The sequence below is a fragment of the Theobroma umbraticum genome, unplaced genomic scaffold (assembly GCF_002168275.2).
Source record: "Theobroma umbraticum cultivar Fairchild unplaced genomic scaffold, ASM216827v3 scaffold_95.0, whole genome shotgun sequence".
NCBI lineage: Eukaryota > Viridiplantae > Streptophyta > Magnoliopsida > Malvales > Malvaceae > Theobroma > Theobroma umbraticum.
The window spans coordinates 7,786,474-7,809,755 of record NW_018397257.1 but is presented as its reverse complement, the minus strand read 5'-3'; the positions used below and the strand labels follow the sequence as shown (position 1 = coordinate 7,809,755).

At 29.7% G+C, this 23,282-nt stretch overlaps 1 non-coding gene across 1 annotated transcript; it reads right to left on the bottom strand.

Annotated features, from left to right (window-relative positions):
- Nucleotides 1–7,877: 7,877 nt before the first annotated feature.
- LOC149527455 (small nucleolar RNA snoR8a) lies at nucleotides 7,878–7,972 on the bottom strand. The gene has a single exon (XR_016351033.1). It is a non-coding gene; the product is annotated as a small nucleolar RNA snoR8a (small nucleolar RNA).
- Between the last annotated feature and the right edge of the window lie 15,310 nt (nucleotides 7,973–23,282).

Sequence of the window (23,282 nt, the reverse complement as noted above, 5' to 3'; positions counted from 1 at the left end):
AAATTGGAAGAGACACCTGATTAGTCAATTATTTATGCTGGTCTAGTTACTCAACTTCCTGGGTACAAACTTGTTACTCAGTTCTCTGTAGGCTCTTCGTCTGAGTGAGAATGGGAAGAGAAATATTTATGTTAGGTCTAGTCCGAAACTTATTACTCTGAGGTCTTAGGCTCTTGGCCCGAGCAAACCTGGAAAGAGATATGACCCCTAATCTGTTTTGTCTAGTTCTATACAACTTATGTATCGATCAGGATGAGGTGAATATGCGAGCTCATTACAAGTTAAGTGGTAATGATGATTGGCAGGGATAGGTAGGGCCAACTCCAAGAAATTTATGAAGCAACAACGGCTCAACACATTGTGTGGCACTAAATAAAGTTTGAGCACATGACATTTTGTATACGGTGAAGATAATGTAAGAGACTATGGAAGTCTTTTTGCCTGTCACACCTTAATTTCGCTTTGTAGGAGTTCAATGCATTCTTAGCAAAAGTTCAAATTTGACAGTGGACGTGTACTAGCCTTTCACAGTTAACCCCCAACAAAAGGAGGAATGCAATAATGAAGAAAGCAAGGATCCAATGAACAGGAAAGAGTCCTTTTTAACGCATTGGCATCTGTCAATGTAAGAAAGGTAGGGGATGTAACCTCAAAACTAGTTCCTCTTTGATAAATGTACAGCTAAGCCTGGGCTTGCTTTTACTTGGGGGATGGTCGATCGACTTGGACTGAGCACTTAATCCCAAAAATGGCTTGACATTCAAATTCGTAGTAGAATTCATGAGGTGTCTATGAAACGCCCCGCTCTAGCCTTTTCGGTTTCAGACAACAAAGGCATAAATTTAGATCCGTCAGTAGTTTTGATATTAATATGATTAAAGTTGTGGAAGTCGCAATTTACAAAGTTTTTACTGCATTAGGTAATTACATATTTCTTGCACTACCATTTCTTGTCCACATTAATTTGAACCCATCTCCTGTTTCTACATATATATAAAATTTTTCTGCATCAAGGAATCAGCAACCCATCGTGGTTTATTAAGGCCATCTTCAAGACAAGTCTTCAACCAGTCTGCTACTGAATATCACATACAAGTCTAGAAGATGGCCGAATAAATCACGCTAGCTGTCTACATTTTTATACGCTATAATTTCTCTGCGTGAATCTTAAAAGCCAACTTCATGAAAATTTCAATGTACAAATATCCACTTTTCTTCTACCTCATTTAACGTCAAACCTCCTGCCTAATTACATTAATCAAATGTCATAAATTAATAAAAAAAATATAATTTACCCCAACAAAAGGTAATCTTCTCTCATCACATAAATACCATCTTTCTCTCTCTCTCTCTCTCTCGCTCTCTAAATTTGATGAAAAACTTATTTATTTTTACAGTTTGTAAGCAACCGTTGTGATGGATACAACTACAATAATCATGTTACTGTTCGTGTTAACAGTTTTGCCCATAACTTGAGTTCACTTATCTTAAAGCTTGTGACTTTGTGTTAGCTAAAATTTAATACATTCACATGGATTTTGAAAAGTAGATATATATATATATATATATATATATATATATATATATATATATATATATCAGCCTTTTAGGTGGTTTAATTTGCTTCTCTCCATATTCAAATAGGGAGGCTTTGAACACATAAATGGGTAGACTAACCCGTGGAAAGCTATATATCACGATAGCAACTCTTAACAAATCATCTTCTCTACCACGTAAAATTTATCTACACGTTTTTGTGAAGAAAGAAGAATTGCTTACGAGAATGTCTTCCTCAATGACTGAAAAAAGAAGAAAAGAAAACAAACATTAAATGTTTCTAAGTTATAATCTTGACTTGCACTGTTTACAAAAATCATTGATTTCATTTAATTAAACGTAGGTATAGGGGAACTTTGGCACAAGCTTTGAACGTTTCAAGCTAGTCAATCTTTGTAGCTGCATACGCTTCTGGAAACCAATAACCCCAATATGAAAAATTTTAAAAGCATGTTGATAGAATTTTCAGCGTCCGAATTGATTTTGGTCGAAGTTTATATTAAAATAGTATAGTTAACATGAATGCTACACATGCACGGGAAAAAGAAGAGAAACTTCATTGCTTAAAGGTAAAAGAAATATGAAAGTTGCATAGGTTTAAAAAGAAGCGAAATGCTAACCAGTGTCTAGTGACACAGATTAAAATGACATTAAAAAAAATTATAATTAATATAAAAACTATTTTTTTTTGAATTTGGTAAAAATAATGCATTAAATACAATTTTTTTAAAAAATAATATTTTTACTATTTTTGTAATAAGATCAATTCTTAGATATTTAATTAGATTCCATTCGGTTATGAAAAATCTCCAAAAGAGGAAATCATTACGAAAAAATTAAGAGAAAAGGAAAAGAAGGACAGAAAAATAAAATTCCTTGTTTGGATGACAAGGAAAATATCAAGTACCTTTTTTTTTCTATTCACTCAAATAATAGAAATTAAGGGCTTTACTAAATGAGCAAAATTAAAGCATTAAAATTAATGTTGCTACCAAAATTCAATTTTTTTTATTGCCAATTAACCTATATTTACACTTATCAAACCAATATCACTCTTTTATGGGAAAGCAAGAGAAAATATTTGTGGTACGTTATCCCCCACATTTTGTTTTATTATTTTTTCCATGTCAACCAAACATCAGAAAATTTAATCTGTGGATTTCATTTTCTTGAAGCAAACATAGCTTTAAGGTTCAGCATCTTTTAGAGTGGTTGAAGGGTTCTTCTTAGTACTTGGTATGATGATCAGGTGGTCCAACGTCTGAGTTCAATTAAATTCCTCACGTTAAAATATGTTAAAAAGGTTACCGCGCATACTTGTGTAAAGAACTTTGTTTGTACATGGGCCTGCCACTGATGCAACGCATAAAAAAGGAGCATTTTTAAAAATAATTTTTTTAAAAATAATATTTTTAAAAATAATATTTTTTATAATTTTAACTTTTTTTTAATTAAAATAGATAAAATTGTCTTTAATAAAATTATATGTTATAATGTTACTTGTCGTGGTTAAGTTGTTACATGTTATATATAAAAACATGTTATATGTCATGGGTAGGTTGTTACATGTCATGTATAAAAACATATTATGCGTCATGGTTAAAAAAAATTATTATACGTCACGTTAAAAAAAAAATATTATTATAATATATTATGTACAAAAACATATTACACATTATGTTAGAAAAATGTTGTTATTACACGTTATGTTGAAAAAATATTATTATTACATATCATATTCAAAATTATCCTTCATAATTTTTTTTTTTCTAAAAAGCCTGGTTGCGTTGGGATGGATCGGCGGGGTTTAGTGTGAGAAGCCATCATTGCCCTTCTGTTGAACAGAGTCCTTGCGTTGCCTGTGTTGTCAGTTCTCAATTGCAGCAATGTTACACATATTTTGAGCTTTGCACATGTAGGGCATCCACCCCAAAAGACTGCTGCACGACCATGCAGACAAAGGACCTCTGTGTTCACCCATTTTATGACATGGTAACTTTACTGTTCAAAAAAAATGTATGTCAGAGGTAAAAGGTGCTCTGTTCTCTTTTGCATTTTTATTATTAATCTTTGACGAAAACATTTTGCTTAAGTTTTATGATCTAATGGGTTTGCATTTATGAAGCATGTTAATGAAAAAAATCTATAGTTTACCTAACAATTTAAAGTTGGGATTATATGTAAGGGATCATTTGTTCAATTTGTAACAAAATCCATTTAACTGCTCTCAAGACCTCTACAATCAAAATTTTAGTTTTATTTTCTTTATGTTAAAAATTCTCACAGAGTCCAACTACTTTGTTAAACTTTTAAATCCAATTTAAAGATATGAAACTTTCATAGTTGAACCTTAAATAAATAAAGCGAGGCTTGATTTATGAAATAGTAAATTATTATCTTTATTTATATAACTCAGCATCTATAGATATACAAAAGAAGATGAAAAAAGCATATTAAATTTGTCAAAGTTTATGAGAAAATATTTAGTAAAAAATTTCCGGATGATAAGATAATGGTCGAAGTCCAAGGTATAAATGCCTTGTGTTCTTGCACCCTGATCTGCTTAAGGAAAAGAAACATACAGATTCAATGCCTTATGGATTGTTTGTTCTAGTTTTGAAGATTAACATGCTTAGTTGGTGCATCAAGTTGCGTGCAATTTGGTCTGTGTTTATTCTGCTTTAAATCTTCATAACTCCCGGTATCAATAGTTTTACATGTACAAAAATAAAGGCTTCAATCCCTAAATTCGATATGAATGAAATTCTTTTTTTTAAAAAAAAAAAATCCATTCACCACAAAAAAAAAACAAAAAAAAATGAAGGAAAATGACCAATTCCGCCAATTTCAATTGGCAGGCGTGCATTTATTCAAAATCAAAACCTGTGGAGATAACTTTACATGACATATAATATGAAAACAGAAAAATGATTACTAAATCAAATTATATTAGAAGAATCTTTTTTGTGTTTGTTTAATATTTAAATTTATTAATATTCTACACTTGAACATTTGACTCATTAATTGATACATAATCCTCTTATTTAAAAAATAAAGTTTAAATCTCTCTTCTTTCAATTATATATATAAAAAATTCACCAATATTCTTCAGGCATATAATGACTTAATTGATGAGCTTGCAAAAAGGATTTTAATCGCAATGAAGATATGTTATTAGTGTTTAGTTAGTTTATCATGAAATCAAATGAGTGTTTTATTTGTAATAATGGTATCTTGTCATATTTTCTATAATAAAAAAAATATGATTTTGCTTAAAAAGAAAAAGGAAAATCTTCAACCTATCAGTCTTGCGAAGGTTACGTAGGATGGTAAATTAAATGCACGACAGTCAAAATTATTGCACGCATTTAAACAAACTTTAATGCACCAAAATCCAAGAAAAAATGAAATAAAATGGATTTGGATAAATTTCCACCTACTCAAGTCAGAAACTATTTATTGAATAATTCCTTATGCCAGCTAGGAATTATAGCCAGCCTTTTCCATGAAGGCATAAAAAGGTTACTAGTAAGGAGCGTTTCAGCCTTTTTAAATGCGGCAGCATTTATCATGGTGGCCTTTAACTTTTTTCTTTTTTGGTTTTTTAAGCAGTGAGAATTAATAGATTTCACCTGATCAAGAATAATATTATAAAAAATACAAGAAAATTAGGATTATTTTTCATAAATTAAAAATAAGTTGGTATATTGGTTTGAAACTTTAAATATATACTAAAACTTAGTTTTCATGAATATTATAATTTATTTTAACTCTATCGTTTCAAATTAATTAAGACTTTGTTTGATGGATATTTTTATTATTTGTTATTTAATTTTTTAAAAACTTAATAAAAATGTAAAAAAATAAATGGCAAAAGAAAGTGTCAATTAAAAGGAGTCTAAATTAGTGACTAGTATTTGTTATTATGTTAAAATTAATTTTCAATACATAGAATCGAGGCAACCAGAAAGAAACCCAACCACACTCAAGAAGCCAGGCTATGTAGTGTACTATAAATATATTAAACTGGCATATTAATATTATCCCCTAAGGGCAAGACACAAGTACATTGTTTTAAAAACATATGCAAATAAATTCGTTGATTCTTATATATGAAAAAGGCATAATTGTGAAACTTTACTGCACAAGGTTTGCATTAATAATTTGAACAAATAAACTATAGACTATAGATACAATACTAAAGGAATTCACGACAGTAATAATGCTGCTGAAAAAATTAGGTCATATTAACAATTAGTACGTCAAAATTAAAGTAGAGTAACAGTATTAGGAATCGACTTGTGGTTATATTTATTTTAAAGCTTCATATTACCAATTTCCATTAATAATTGTCAGATTTAAGATCACAGAAATAAACACTGACCGCTAGTTTGGATTGAGAAAGAAAATTATGTGATGGCAGGGTTAGGACTGTAAAATGCATTCATTGAAGCAATGTTGCATTCTTCAAAATATCTCGGAAGAAGAACAAGAAAATTCAAAGATCAAAGAATTATTTAATGGCATTAATCATTCAATCAATGATCATGCAAATTTGACAGTAATTAATTCTTTAAGGAAATTAGAGGTTTCGGTTTTAAGACGACCATATATGTTGTGGTCATATATATTATAATTACAGAAGTCAGAGATTTTAAGTTGGAAATTTAACATACAAGTATTTAAACAAAGAAGTGTTCTCTTGTTCATATGTACCATTAGACACACTTAAATATTCGATTCATTGGTTGGTACATGATACCCTGTTTAAAAAATAGAATTCAAATCCCCTCTTCTTCAATAATATAAAAAAAATATGTACCATTGGGCATACATACTCTTGGAAGATAAAAAAAATTCTTAACAACTTATGCAAATAGCAAACTGGATATATATGTTTCTGGCTTTATACAGTAAAGGTTTAACTGGATATAAATGGATCCTAAAACAAGAAGTTTTTGGTTGATGATAAATTGATTGTCAGGGCGGTTGTGTCCAATTAGATATAGGTTGATGGATCCATTATTAAATGCTGAAGTAATGATATAAATAGTAAATTTGAGTACCCCACTATACATTAGATTTATAGCTACACTTGATAAAAATCAAAATCGTGGTTGTACCACCTTAAAAGTTGTTGTGCTCCTTATCCCTTTTGGTCAAAAAATCCCTTCAATTTCTGTACATTTTAATTTTGTTCAATTTAGTCTCTATACTCAAAATCGAAACTATTTAGTTTTTTGATTTTGAGAATTGCGTCAGTTTAATCCCTCTCTCTAATGGCATCCAATTTTACAGTTAAAAGATGATGTTAGCGCTAAAGTAAGTGTTAATGTGTCACATTTTGATGACATCGCATTTGAGATGATCACGAGTAATGACGTGGCAATGCCACGTGGTACTATACAATGACGTGGTAGTGTTGACATGGCACTGACATACTGACATATCAGAGCTACATAGTAGATCAAAAAAATTTATAAAAAAAAATTCTGTCATGTCATAGGGACTAAATTAAATAAAAATATATAATACAGGGACTCAATTGAACAAAATTGAAATGTTAATAGACTAAATTGAAAAAAAATATTTGAAAAGTATAAATATTTAAATAGATTATTGATATGCTTATCAATAAGCCAAATATTTAAATATAAAAGATTTATGGTGTTAAAAAATATATATAAATATTTTCTTACTTGATTATTAGATTTTAGAATATGTAAATTAATTTATCTTTCTTGCAAAAATTAAGTTTAAATTCTCCTTCTATAAAATTTTTTTTTAAAACATTTCATACCTAAAGTCAAATTTAGATGAATAACTTACATTACATTAAAATAAAATAGTATAAAATGACTAAATATGTTAATTTAGTTACAACTTTCATAATTTATAAATACACATTTTTTTTAAAATTATTCAACTCTTACCCAATTTATCTTTCATTTTAAATTTAGTCAAATTAGCAAAATATGTTGATTTAGTTACAACTTTCATAATTTACAAATACACATTCTTTTGCAATTATTCAACTCTTACCCAATTTACTTTTTATTTAAATTTACTCAAAATTTCTTATAAAATAATTTTATTTAACATTAAACACCACAATTAAATTCTGTTAAATTTAAATTTAAATTATTAATTTAGATATACCAAAAATTTGTTAATAAAATAAAAGGGTACAAATATTTACAGTTATATTTAACTTTATCAACCAAAAATGCAATCTTTAATCTAAGAAATTTCAAATTAAAAAATATAACTTGAAATATTAAACAAAACAAACACAAAAAAATAAATAAAATATTCGAATGGTAGAGCTCAGATTCTATGGTTGTAATAAGAGGTTTATCATGTCCAAATTAAATAAGTCAAAATAAAGAATTATTGTTATAATCATCGCTAACTTCATATCTTCTTTCTTTATTTTTTCAAAAAAAAAACTAAATCAACATATTTTGCTAATTTGACTTTAGCTCAAGTTAAAAACTAAGTTAAATAAATTTCAAAATTTTATGCTATTATAAATATAAGAAAAAAGATTTATTTAGTTATTTTATATTATTTTTTGTTAACATAACATTAGTTATTCATTTAAATTTGACTTCAAGTATAAAATTCTTTCCAATTTTTTTATAGAATGAGTATTTAAACGTAATTTTTGTAAAAAATATAAATTAATTTACATATTCTAGAAATCAAATAATCAAGTAAGAAAATATTTATATATATTTTTTAACATAATAAATCTTTTACACTTAAATATTTGGTTTATTAATAAGTATATCAATAATCTACTTAAAGATTTATATGTTTTAAATATTTTTTTCAATTTAGTCCCTCAACATCTTAATTTTGTTTAATTTAATCCATGTATTATATATTTTTATTTAATTCAGTCTTTATGGCATGACAAAATTTTTTTGATTTGGCACGTCATCGTATAACGCCACGCGACATTGCCACGTCATCACTCAATGCCACGTGACATGCCACATCATCATCTCAAATGCCAAGTCATCGAAATATGACACGTCAGCACTAACTTCAGCAGTGACATCATCCTTTAACGATAAAATTGGATGTCGTTAAGGGGAGGGACTAAATTGACATAATTCTCAAAATCAAAAGATTAAATAGCTTCTATTTTGAGTATAAGAACTAAATTGAACAAAATTGAAGAGTAAAAGAACTAGAGGGGTCTTTTGATATATCCCTTTCTACAAGCACAGCCCTCCAAAATATGTATTTGGATATCCAAAAAAGTGATGGGAAAAAGGAATCTATTTGTATTTCGTTTCATTCAAAATTTATAGACTTCCTTATTTATATATTGCAAGTATTAATTTCTTTCAATAAATTATGGTTTGAATTACATTTGATCAAATTAATAATTTATCGCCTAAAAAGTAGTTACAAAGTTCTTAAGTAATTCGTCCCAAAAAAAGGTTGTGTGATGATTTTTGAAACACTCTGCACCCTTCACCTTCTGGGTTTAAGGTTAAGGGTTCAATTATCGCAAGCCTTATTGCTACCTTAGGTAGCTAGGCCTACTCTACACTATATATGTGAAATTAATTTTTAGGTTTAAATGGGAGGGAGAGGTTGCAAACTCTTTCAGAATAGTGAGACATTTTCATTAGAGGTGTTCAAAGATGGTGTTATTCTTGTTAATTTTGTGGGCTAAGTTAGATAGATATTTTAAGGTTGAGCTCAATTTGACTCGAAAATATTATCATATTAATAAATAATATATTTTAAATAAATTTTATTTTTAAAATATATTAAAAAATAAAATGTTAATATAAAATATTTTTAATATATAAATGAAAAGTATGATTTAAATAAGTGAACTGGGCTTGGCTTGGGTGTGGATCTTTAAGGTATCAATGGGGCTCGACCAATGAGACTCAATCTATGGAGATTTGTAATTTCCATAAATTTTAATATGGTTTTTGCTCGATCAAAATTGTAAAATTTCACCGTGATGCATGATGCTAAGTTAAGAAGTCTTTAGGTAAGCAAGCAAATATATGTTTTATGCATTTAAACTGAGTCTTAAGTTTAGAAAAATTCATCTTTTGATGCACAAAGATAGTTTATTAAATTTGGTGAAAAGGAGTTCAAATGGACAAGTTTTTGTGTTTATTTTTTGTTATTAGAACCTATCTATTGATAGATATTTTTGATCTATCGATAGATAAACCTAGAAAAAAAGGGTTTAAAAGAGAATTGAAGAACATCTATCGATAGATGTTCAATGCCTATCAATAGATCAGGCCTATCTATCGATAGATGGAGACATCTATCGATAGATAGCAACCCGAGAGCTTTTTTATAAGGACCTTGAAGCCTATATATTGATAGATGGTCCCATTTATCAATAGATGATGTCGATTTTTCAAAAATAAAAAAGATATAAATGTATTTTCACACTCCAAACTATAAATGTATCACATTTTATGAGGGTTTCTAACTCTCAACTGATTTTGAAAGGTATTTTCTCAACCCTAATGCTCTCTCAACCCATTTTCTACCCAAATGACCATTTTTGGAAGATTTAAGCTTAGTTTTGAGTTTTAAAAACAAATGTGACATTTTCCACTCTTTGAATCTTTAAATATGAGATTTTTAGTTCTAGAAAATACTATTTGTTATTCCAGATTTATTGATTCCTTCAAATTAAAGGATTTGGATGGGTTTCTTCCTTGTCTAAAACTCACTTAAGGTAAAGATGATCAGTTTACGGATTTAGATACATGGCTATTTGAGGAGTAGTAGATTTAATCTGGAAATTTAGTTTTAGATGAACCCGTATAGTTTCAAAATAGCCAAGAATGATCATTATTTGATTCCTAAACTAAGTATTGATTACAATAATTACTAGATGTTTAGGAATGGTTGTAACTTTGAGAAATTTGCTGGATTAGAGTTTCACATGTTAGTAGGAATTGACTTTTCAAAGGTGAGTGGATGCACCTCTTAAAGTACTTTATACAGTAACATTGAGCATGTTTTATCGATGGAATTACTTTGCATGATATGGATGTTATATTGGTTTCAATAAATCATTGTTGTGGATTTAGTACACGTAAGTATATGTATCGAATAAGTAATATTGGCAGTAAGTCCAAAACCGTATCTCGTAGGGATTTGTTCCTAAATCTTCACAAAGTACTAAAATTATGACAAACTAATCATATTCAAGCAACTCGATTTTTTAAAAAATTAATCAAAACTAAATTAAAGCAAACACTAAGTTAATTAATAGAACTAAAAATTCCATTGAGAAAAGCAATAGACTAAACCTAAGATTATAGGTTCATTCAACATTTCATCTGAACCAGTTTCTCTTATTATTTCTATTTATTGGTGGTTTTACTAACCTAGAATCCAAGGTTAGGTACAAGTCTCTGTCAAAATGCTTGCACAAATGCCTAACTTAATTAGGTCACTATTTGTCTATAGTAATCAATTAAATAAGGTTCATTAGGCTAATGTTTTAGTTTGATTATGTATGACAATTGGCATATGGTTACCCTAATAATGAATTAAATCATCTAGATAACATGAACATACACTATTCAAATCTTAGTCTACTATAAAAGTTTTCTGTCAAGTCTCAATTAAATTCACAAATCAGTTAATTATTGGTCAAATAATCAAAAGCATTAAGAGCAAATTTGAATGAGCAAAACCATATACATTTATAGTAAATAAAAGAGAAACAAATATTCAGATTACATGTTGAAATCCACCATAATTTGAGAAAGATAATTTAGTTCATAATAACTAATAAAAACATCATCCAAAGAAATTTAGTCATTAATCCAAGTAAAAAAAAAAAAGAGAAACAAACGAATAATTGAATCTTTTGATCTCGATTCTCTTTCAAATTCTCTTGCTTTCTTGTTATGTTTTTGGCTTATTTTCTCCAAAATAGTTGCATGTCGCCTCTCGTGAGAACTTTTAAAAATGGGTCCTTAAATATGCCGTAAATAACCTAATTTTCAAAATCTCAGAAAAGATTTTATTTTGGGAAATGTCTCGGGCATCGCGGTGCTACCTTCCTTGGCACTGTGGAGCTATGCCTTGTCTCGTGGCACCGTGACGCTCTGCTCTCAAGATTTTGCATGATGCCTTTCATTTCACCAGAGCTGTAGCCTTGCTCTTCTCAACACTGCAACCTTGGCTTCCTCAACACCATAGCCTTGAGCAATTCAAGGCCGCGACCTTCACTTAATGTGCTGCCTTGTGCAAAACTGCAACAATCTAGCATCTTCCAATGTGATTTTCACCTTGATTTGATTCGAACTTGATGAAGAGGTGAACATAAAAGTTGTAGCATTGTCTCTTAGATTTCTAATGGATCAAGAATTGCATTATTGGACTTTTGTATCTCAAGTTATCCTCGAAATACTATAGCATATATGAATGAAGCTATTACCATATTTGTATGATATTTTCATCAAATGAACCTTTTTCATTAAATTTTCTACAAAAGTAATAAGAGAAATCAAGAATAACTATTCTGAAAGTAATATAAAACAAAATAAAGTAAAATTAAACTAAAAAAACTTAAATTAAACTACTCAACATATAATCAACCATAAACCAAAAAAACACCTAAAAAACTAAAGATCCAAACCTAAAATCTCAAAGATCTAACTACTTAAGCTCCCAAAATGTGTTAAAATAACTCTATATAGTAGAGTTATCAATTACATTGTATGAGAAATGAAGTTTTCAAGGATGTTTTCAATCTGCTATGTAGTAAATATCTCTATTATGTATTAGTTTTCAATGAGGGGGGACAAACACTTTTAAATGATTTTGTTCAAAAGTTTCCTGATTACTTCAACGTACAGGTTAATATGGGCAATGAGACATCTTTTTTAGAAAATGAATGTGGATGAGTAGGTCTCTACCATTTCAACGTTCATGTGAATATCATGATTTGCTTTTTGATACTTGATCTTGGTAGGATCTTGTAAGAAATTTTAATTGTGTGATATGCCGATTTAAGATTGGTGTGGAGGTAAGAATATCATAAGGTTGAGGTTGGTGAATGTACCTTCTCTTCTCCTTACAAAAGCCTTATGTGAGGGTAAGAATACTTTAGGATCGAGGTTGGTAAACGTACTATCTCTTCCCTTTACAAAAACCTAGTGTACGGGTAAGAATACCACAGAGATGAGGTTAGTGAATGTACCATTTTTTCCCTTTAGAAAAGTCCTGTGTGGGGTAAGAATACCATAGGGATGAGGTTAGTGAACATACCATCTCTTCCTCTTATAAAAACATGGTGTGAGAGTAAGAATACCATAGGGTTAAGGTTGATGAACATACCATCTTTTTCCCTTATAAAAACCCGATGTGGGGTTAAGAATACCATAAAGATGAGGTTAGAGAACATACCATCTCTTTCTCTTATGAAAGCCCAATGTGAGGATAAGAATATTACAAAGATGAGGTTGGTAAATGTACCATCTTTTCCCTTTATAAAAACCTAGCGTAAGGGTAAAGATACCATAAGGTTAAAATTAGTAAACGTACTATCTTTTCCACCTATGAATTTCGATATGGGGGTAAGAATACCACAAGGATGAAATTGGGTGAACATAAAACGTTTCCCCTGTTTAAGCTCAGTGTAGGGGTAAAACTATCACAAGGATGAATTGGGTGAAGGTACCCATTCTCCCATTATCTTTGTTAATAGTATGTATTAACTCCTTTATTAAATAATGGATATACTAATGCCTATGATAGGTGACTTGACAACTATTGTCTTATGTGGAAATGATGATATAAATCATTATTGGATGATACATTCATGTTATGAATGAATGATGTTGAATACGTTAGTTTGATAACTCCTTTTTTATTTTTCTTTGTAAATGTTATGTAAGTTGAGCTTTATATGTTATTACCTCTTTATGCGCTTTGAGTTTCAAATGCATTTATGGAAGTGTGGAGATGAAGTTAATGTCATTGAAAGGATTTATATGATTATCATGTGTTTTTGCAAAGCATGGTTTATTGCAAAAAAAATCTTCCCCATGGCTTGTTTCCTTCCTTGTATCCACTCACGACGTCTTTATGACTCACTCGTTATTTTCTTTCATTTTGTTTTATAGATTAGTAGCTTATTTAGCTAGGGACTTGTGGAGTAATTCTAGCTCATTTGTGGTATATATGGTAAAGCCTTCTTTCTAACCTTCTAGTGTCGTTACACTCTATAATGTGTCAAGTTAAGTCTTTGAACTGTTATGTTGATAATGTACTAGTTGTGTAAACAATGTTGATTTACTCATACTTGCTTATGTTTTTGGATATGATGTTAAGCCTATATATGCATGTGAATGATAAGAGTATGGTGGATGAACCATAGTAATATAGGCATAGGATGCGTGCTAGACCATAGTTGTTATGACATTGTGAATATTTGTTAGAAAGATAAGTTTAAATTAAACCTACCAAGAGGGAGGTGAATTGGTTGTGAAATAAAAATCCCCCCTTTTCGAAAAGCTTTGAAGATAAAGCAAAAATGAAAAAATAGAATAGCAAAACAGAGAATGAAATAAATAAGTAAGGAGGTTTATCCTTGCAATGCCTACGTTTCTCCCTTGATAGCACAAGGACTTCGAATCCACTATTAGCTTGCCTTTTCAATAGGATTAGGTGTAACCTTTACAACATACCTTTTACTAAGATCAAACGTAACCTTCACAATATGCCTTTTACTAGGATCAAGCATAAATTTGACTAAGACATTAACTTTTTCAAGTTCAAGCATAACCTTTACACAAAATTCAACCTTTTAAAAGATCAAGCAAAATTGCTTTACTTTTTGCTTGGAGGTATAACCAATCTAACAGTGAATTCTCAATAATCTCTAACTTAAAACCTCTAACAAGGCTAATAAAGAAGTTTAGGATCAGAAAGATGAGAGCTTTCTCAAAGATATGGATGATGAAGGAAGGTTTAAGCTCAGAAAGTATCAACTGAAGGATAAACATGTGATATTTAAGTTTTGCTCTTACTCAAAGATAAGATTTTTTCTGTTCACAACTTTTTTTGTTGTTTTTTTTCTCTTTTCTTTTTCAAGGATGATTCAAATTCTTTCAAGTTCCTTACTTTAATGTCCTCAAGGTAGGTATTTATAGCCTTTATGATTTCTTACTAATTGGAGTGAGATTTGAATCACTTCTTGTACATTCTAGCCAACTTGCACAATTTTATCGCATATGGAAAATCGATTCTTTGCTGCTGAGTTGTCAGTTCTTCATAAAGTCTAGAGCTTTCTGTCTTTGGAGAATAGATTCTTTTATTCTGAGATGTCGATTCTTTTACAATTGGAATCAAAGGTGATACATTTGCAATATCGGAGAATCGACTCTTTTACGTCAAGGTGTCGATTCTTCACTGTGGTTTGGCTCCAAAATTTGAATTTGAGCTTGATTTTTGGCACTCCAATCTTATCCAATTGTACCATTTCTTTCTTCATCATCAAGTTTCTAACTCTTGCTTTTGGTGCTTCAAGAATTGATATCTTTTCCATGTAGAATCAATTCTTTCTTCTTTGTATTTCTACCTTCTGCATTCTATCATTTTAGAATCGATTCTTTATCTTTAAGTTGTTAGCTCTTCACAAATCCTAAAGCTTCTGTCTTTCAATAATCGACTTTTTTTTTCCTCAAAATCAATTCTTTATTGTTGATATCTGGTTAAGAACTAACTTCTCCTTTCTTCATAATCGATTTTTCTTGTGTTAAGAAAATGAATTTTGCTTTCTTCTCACTTAAGAATCATGTCTTTTGTTTTAAGAATTTAAATCATAAATTGACACTTTTAATTTTGAAAATAAGAAATCTTTAGAAAAACTAAGAGACATTTTTTTAAGTTCAAGAGCATGATCATTCACATTCAAAGCATGTTCAATCAATTTTAGCTTTTTAATATATCTTTCTCTTAAGTTCAACTTCAACACATCTTTAAGGGTTTTCTTCATATTCAAAAGTATCTTTTATTTATTTTCCAAGCTCATTATGTTCAATCAATTTTGTCATTTCAAAATAAGAATAAAGCTAACAGTCTTCTTATTTTTGATTTAACAAAATTAAGAGTTAAATTTGCTTATTAAAGAAAACTCCCTTTAAATTATGCTCAAGATTTCAAAAGCTCCCATTGAATTTGTGCTCTTTTCAAAAGGAGTTATATTTGTGTTTGAAAGCACTTTTGAAATCATTTTTGAAAAATCTAACTATAATGAAAGTTAAGCTTTGCAAATTTACTCATATTATTCTCCTTTTTTACTCATAAGAATATAAAACTCACAAAGACAACATATCATCATTAGTAGCAAGAGTTTAATTAAAAAAATATCCATGACAATTGCTTGCATATGGCTAGTCAAGAATGTCAATTAATATTAGGAAGCATAGCTAGTGCACTATAGATATTAAGAAGCATATGGATCAAATGAAAATGTTGAAGTCATCCAATAAAATAGAAAATTTCAAATGTTTTAAAAATTACAATAAATGTGTTTCATGTTTACAGAAACTTAATATTTGTCTTTAATGGATTGACTTGAGAATTAACTATTTAAATCAAACTTTTTCTTGAACTAACTTATCTTTTTTTATGCTTTTCTTGTTCTTGCAGTAATGTTTTGATTTGATTGTCAAAGTAGTTGTCCATTTTTGCAATCAAGGAGTTCATGGTATTTTGGGAAGGATGATTTTCAATATTAATGAATTTCTTGCTATCATTTGTTTTTGTTTCTTTTTGTTCAAGAACTTCGTGTAATATTCTTAAGATACCATTTCCCTTCAAGCAAGTGATATTCAAACTCCTTTATTACTTCTTTAATGGTCTTCTGACTTCGACATCTGATCATCAAGTATGCACTAGTGTCGACCTTAAGTGCATCCATTAATTCACTAAACACCATTCCATGAACTAATCTTTTATTCTTTCCTTCAATTACTTCCACCATATCTCTAAGAAAAAAATGACCCAAGTTGATTTGCTTGTTGTGTTTGATGTGATGCATGAAGAACAGATATTCACTATTCACAAATGAATATTCTCTCCTACTTGGTTTTCAAAACCAACATAAAATTAAGTATAAAATTCTATCATGAAAGCTTAGATGATTTACATTGAAAGGTTCTAATGGTGTTGGTGGAGGGAAAGAAGATCTCATTTTCAAAGTCATGTTCATTAAGTCCACTAAGTAGACTTTTAGGGTTTATTCCATAATTAGGAATTCTTAAGACATGATTAATTACTGGTAGAGAAATACCTATCTTTCTTCCCATGATTGATGTAGTGAACATGACCCTGGAAGTATATGCCTTTCCTTCATCATTAAGTAGTGTCAGCATTTGAGTAGAAAACCTTAAGTAATTTCTAATAATAAGGTCTGTTCATTTCTACAATTGTCAACCAACCTTGTTTTCTAAGATTTTCTAAATATGGAAATTCTAGTGTGCTCAGGTAATCAAAGTCAATTGATTGGCAAGGGATCACTTGAAGAAATGAAACAAGCATAAATACCTTTGTCTTTGTTCATGACTGTTGAAGTTCTTCCTAAAACTATGATTAGACTTTGATAATGGTTATCCTCTTTGGTCTTTAGTAGAAATTTTCATGCCTTGTTGTCATGACTAGTCATTCTTTTGATAAAACAAGTTATAGTGAAGAGAAATGGGAGAGTTTCACAATACATTTGCAATAGAGTTATAGGAGATGAACAGACCAATAATATATATATCTCTTTTAATCTTATAAGAAGAGTTGTTTGTCCTTTTACCTTCATTTTTCGAAGGTTTAACATTCCTTAAGTGGATTCTGTCACTTTCACTTGTACATTTATTTCATTTGACTGCTGTGTTCTTAATCTTTGATATTCTCAGTGATAGTCACTAAGACACTAGATTTAAATCTAAATACTTTGCCTTTGTGCTTAGGGGTGAGAAAAAATTGGATGACTTCTTATAATGAATGCATACATTTTATGTCATGATAAAACATTCACGATAAACAAGATAATATTGTTCATATTTCATCATTGTTCTTACCTTGATTCTCATACTTGTTTCAAGCCTTGTATGAAGTCTCGAGTTCTTTGAAAAACACTATGTGCCTGAAGAATCAATTCTTTAAAATAAAGATATTGATTTTAGACATTCTGGTTTTCCTTCTCCTAACCTTGATTTGCTTACAATACAAATTCTCACTTGATTTTTTATATCCAAATTTCCTTGGATCCTTTTGTTAGTAAAACAAAAACTTTGAAACTCTCTAAAAACTTGGAATAAGAATTTATTTGCTTCCTTGTTAAAACTCATTCAATTAGTTTTTTTTTTATAATTTTCAAGAGAATTGTTTAGCTTTTCATTTTTATTTCCTGCATCATTGATATTTATCTCACATATTCTAAAATTTGTTTTCAATTTTTTATTTTCTCTTTCTAATTCAAGTTTTTTTCATTTTTCAAAATTTCATTTTCAATATTAAGATTTGAAATCTTTTCTTCATTTTCTAAATTTTTTCTTTCATACCTATTAATTAATTCATCAAAAACCTTTTCAAATTCTTCAAAAGTGTATTTAAACATATCATCAGATAGATATTATACCTTTCTTTCTTGATTCAGGAATAAAAAGATTTCTTTATCACTTTGTTGTGAAGATTGGACTATTATTTTCTTCCACATATATTTCTTCTAGTTTTTCCCATACTTCTTTTGCATTGTTGCATAAAGAGAGTTTGCTATATTCTTTGCTTCCAAGTACGAAAAAAAGAAAGTGCATGGCTTTAGCATTGAGTTTTAGCATGTCTAAATGACTTTCATCCTATTCACTTAATTTTTTGGTTAACTTGCATAAGCCATCTTTAATTATTCTTCAAACTTCATGATCATTTGCTTAGATAAACTATTTTATCTAATCTTTCCATGGTGATAGTCTTTGTCATTGAATGTTGGACACTCTAGTACTGATTTTCCTATGTTGGGGGTAGAGTCTATGTCCATTGAAGTGACTTCTCCTGGTTCTTCACTTTTGCCATAGTGGTCACTTTTAGAAACAAGGTTGCTCCATTTCCTTCCTCATCCATAGCTCCTTCTTTGATAGTTATTGTGTGACTTAGACATTCAGCATCAAGATATTGTGAGTTATCCATTTGCACATCAAAATCCAAAAGATCTTCATCCATGGAATCATCAATTTCCATATAACAGAGGTTGTCTATTTTTTTTCCTTTTTCATTTTGTGATTTGTCACTATCACTCAATGTTGAAACCATGGCTTTTTTTGTTTTGAATATTTTTGATGGTTCTTCTGAATATTTGGACATTCATATATGATATGACCAGATTTCTTGCATTCATAGAAAATGGCATAATCATTTTCATGATCATCCTTTGATATGTCCCCTCTTAGATTTCTTCTTGATTCTGTTTTCCTAAAAAATCTTTTACATCCTTGTTCGTTCCTAAAAAATCTATTGAACCTTCTAGTTAATAGTGATATTCCTTCATCATCCCCATCTTCATCGTCACATTCAATATTGTTTTCATTTTGTTCCTCAACTGCTTTTAGAGCAATGCTCTTTCTCTTTGCTTCTCTTAAACTGCTTTATCTCTTTCTTTCCCATGCCTAAGAGTCATCTCATAAGTAAACAAAGAACCTAGAATCTTATCAAGCTTGAGGACATTTAAGTCATTAGCTTTCTCTGTGGTAGTCACCTTAGGTCTCCATGACCTTGGTAAGCAGTGGAAGATTTTGTTCATAAGCTGTGCATTTGGAAATTCTTTTTCTAATGCTTTTAGTCCTCCAATAATCTTTGTGAACCTCTCAAACATCTTTTTAATGGATTCCTCATCCTTTATTTTAAACGTCTCATAGTCAAATATTAACATACTAATCTTTGATTCGTTTACTTGATTGGTGCCTTTGTACCAGTTTTTTAAAGGATCTCAAATCTCTTTTGTAGAAGAACACGTAGTTATCTTATTGAATTTATTCTCACTAAGAGCACACAAAATAGCTATTATAGCTTTGTGATTCAGCTGGATCAAATTTTTATCCTTATTATCCCATTCAGCTATAGTTTTTACATGTTTCTCACCATCAACAGTTTTGATAGGAATATGAGGTCCATCAATAATAATATTTCAAAGATCTAGGTTAATAGGTTGTATAAAGTTTTCAAACCTTATTCTCCTAAATGGATGGTTCTCCTTTTGAACAAACGAGGTCACATCATAGATTGTCCTTCTCCAATGAAGCTCGAGGTTGCCATTGCTATTACTGTAAGCTTTTAGTTCAGGATCTTTCAAAAATGATTAAACTTGCAAAAACTTGAAAACTTGCTCTGATACCAATTGTTAGAAAGATAGGCTTAAAGTGAAACTAGTAAGAGGGGGATGAATTGGTTGTGAAATAAAAATTATCCTTTTTTTAAAAGCTTTAAAGATTATGCAGAAATATGAGAAAATAGAATAGCAAAACAAAGAACAAAATGAATAAGTAAAGAGCAAAAAAGTAAAGAGTACTTAGCAAGATTTTATAGAGGTTCGGCACCAAAAACTTGGTAATTAAATTCTACATATGCAAGTATACGTATCGAAAAGATAGTATATTAGTAAGCAAAGTATCGATTCCGTAAAAAATTATCTTAAAAAGTTATTAAGTATTAAAATTAAAACAATTTAGTTTTATTCACACAATCAAAAATTAAATAACTTATTAAATTAAAACCTAATCAACTAAAACTAAACTAACACTAATAATCAAAGCAAAAAGATAACTAAATAAAAATCAAATTAGAAAAAGCCTTGGATTACAATATCCCTCACATTTCATTTAAATCTTACCTCTTTCTCTTAACTTAATCTAATGGGTCGAATTGCCAACCTAGAGTTCTCACTTATTTATAATATTCTCTTGAGTCTCTTATAAAAATATCTACTTTAACTAAAACACTATATTCCCATGAGAGTTAAAATTAAAATAGACTCATTAAGTTCAATCTCTAATCTTGGCTACATATAGCTTGTAGGTATATTCTTATTCTATACACAAATCAATTTATTCATCTAAGCAAATAAATATGATCATATGCTATTTCAATTTTAGTCTACACTAAACTCTCTTTCTCAAGTTTGTTTAGGTTCTAGATCAATTTAATTGGTGGCTGGTCAATTAAAAACATTAAAAACAAATTGAAATAAACAATTCTATCCCATTAAAAATAAGATAAAAAAGATTAAAAATATAAACTACATGTGAGTTCAATTAAAATCCTAGGAAAATAAATTTAGTTACTTATAGTTGCAAAAGTAAATAAAAACATATGAAGTTTGGCCATCAAGAGTAATATGAATAATAAAAGCTAAGGAAAAAGAAAATAAACTAATTTTTGCAACCTTGATCTTCAGTCTTCAGCCTCAACTTTTAACTTCTTGAATCTCTCTCAAGATTGCTCCTCAATGCGTGCGACTAACTTCCCCTTAAGCTAACTATTTATAATCTAACTTAACCTAATTTTACCTAAACTAAACTATTTTAGCCTAAAAACTCCTAATATGGGTTGAGAATAGGTGTAAAGCCCAATAGGGACTTAGTCAGTCCGTACCTTTTTCTTTTTTGCCTTGTTTCTTCAATTTTTCTAGCTTGACACCGTGGCACACCCCATTTAAGCTGTGACACTCCATTGGTTTCATGTCTTCTTTCTGTTGACTACTGCACGTTATCAACTTCCCATACGATTTCCTCCATCTTTGAGGCAGAACTAGGCATAGTTATCTACATGAAATTGTAGTTATGTCTCTTAGATTTCCAATGGTTCAAGAACAGCAGCATTTGGACATCAGGAATGAGAGTTATGCCTAAAACACCATGACATATACGAACATGGCCTAAACTCCTTAAACACTTTTCTTCGCTCAATTAAGCCTTATTCTTTTAGAGTCCTACAAAAACATAAAAATTAATAAATAATTACTAAACTATGATAAATAAAAATAAAATTAGCATGAAATAAAATAACTTAATAAAAATAAAGTAATTAGAAAAAATAACTATAAATAATTAAATTCTAACCTAAACTCAAGAACTTAGCTAAACTTTAAGAATAATTTGAGATAAAAATAATTCTATTTCATAGAATTATCACCTTCCAATCCCTACGTCCTCTCTTTTGATAGCATAAGGAGTTCGAATACATTATCAGTTTGCCTTTTCAATAGGATTAGGCGTAACCTTTACAACATACCTTTTACCAAGATTAGGCGTAATTTTTACAACTTGCCTTTTATCAGGATCAAGCATAACCTTTACCAAGACACTACCTTTTCTAAGTTCAAGAATAACTTTTATACAAGATACAACCTTTTAAAGGATCAGGCAAAACCCTTCTACCTTTTTCTTAGAGGTATAACCAATACAATAATGGATTCTTAATAATATCTAGCTTAAAACCTCTAACAAGGCTGATAAGGAAGTTTAGGATCTAAAAAATGAGAGTTTTCTCAAAGATGTAGGTGATGAAGGAAGGTTTAAGCCAAAAAAGTATCAACTAAAGAATAAAAATGTGATTTTTAGATTTTGCTCTCACTCAAAGATAGGATTTTTCTACTCATTGCTATTTTTTTTTGTTCTTCTGCTCTTTTCCTTTTCAAAGATGATTCAAATTCATTCAAGTTCTTTGCTTTAATATCTTCAAGGTAGGTGTTTATAGCCTTTGTGATTTCTTGCTCATTGGAATAAAATTTGAATCATTTTCGTACACTTTAGCCAATATGCACAATTCTGTAGCATATGGAGAATCGATTCTTTGTTGTTTAGTTGTTAGTTCTCATAAAGTTTGGAACTTTTGTATTTTGAGAACTATTTTGAGATGTAGGTTCTTTTACAACTACCTAAAACTTATAAGGATGCAATGTCTGATATTGATTCTAATAAGTGACTAGAGGCCATGAAATCTGAGATGGATGCCATGTATGTCAACCAAGTATGGACTTTGGTTGATACACTTGAAAGGGTAAAACTCATAGGATGCAAGTGGGTCTTTAAAAGAAAGATTGACATGGATTGTAATGTCAAAACATATAAGGTCAGACTGGTTGCAAAAAGTTACAACCAAGTTGATGGAATTAGTTATGATGAAACCTTTTCGCCTATTGTCATGATTAAATTTACTCGGATCCTACTAGCTATTGTAGCATATCATGATTATGAGATATGGAAGATGGATGTAAAGATAACATTCCTAAATGGGAATTTGTGAAAGGACACGACATGAAGGTTTTGCATCCAAGGAGAGTTAGCATAAAGTATGCAAACTCTAAAGCCCATTTATGTGCTAAAGCAAGTGTCTAGGAGTTGGAACATCAGATTTGATGAAACTATTAAGGAATATAATTTCATAAAGAATCTTGGTGATCCATGTGTTTATAAAAAGAAAAATGGATGATCAATTGTGTTCTTAGTGCTTTATGCTTATGACAGATTGCTAATAGGAAATGATACAGTGATGTTGCCCATTGTCAAGATCTAGCTGTCTAAACAGTTTTCCATGAAGGATTTAGGAGAATTAGCTTATATTTTGGGAATAAAGATCTATAGAGATATATCAAAGAGGCTGTTAAGATTTTCCCAATCCATTTATATAGACAAGGTGCTAAACGAGTTTAGCATGATTGA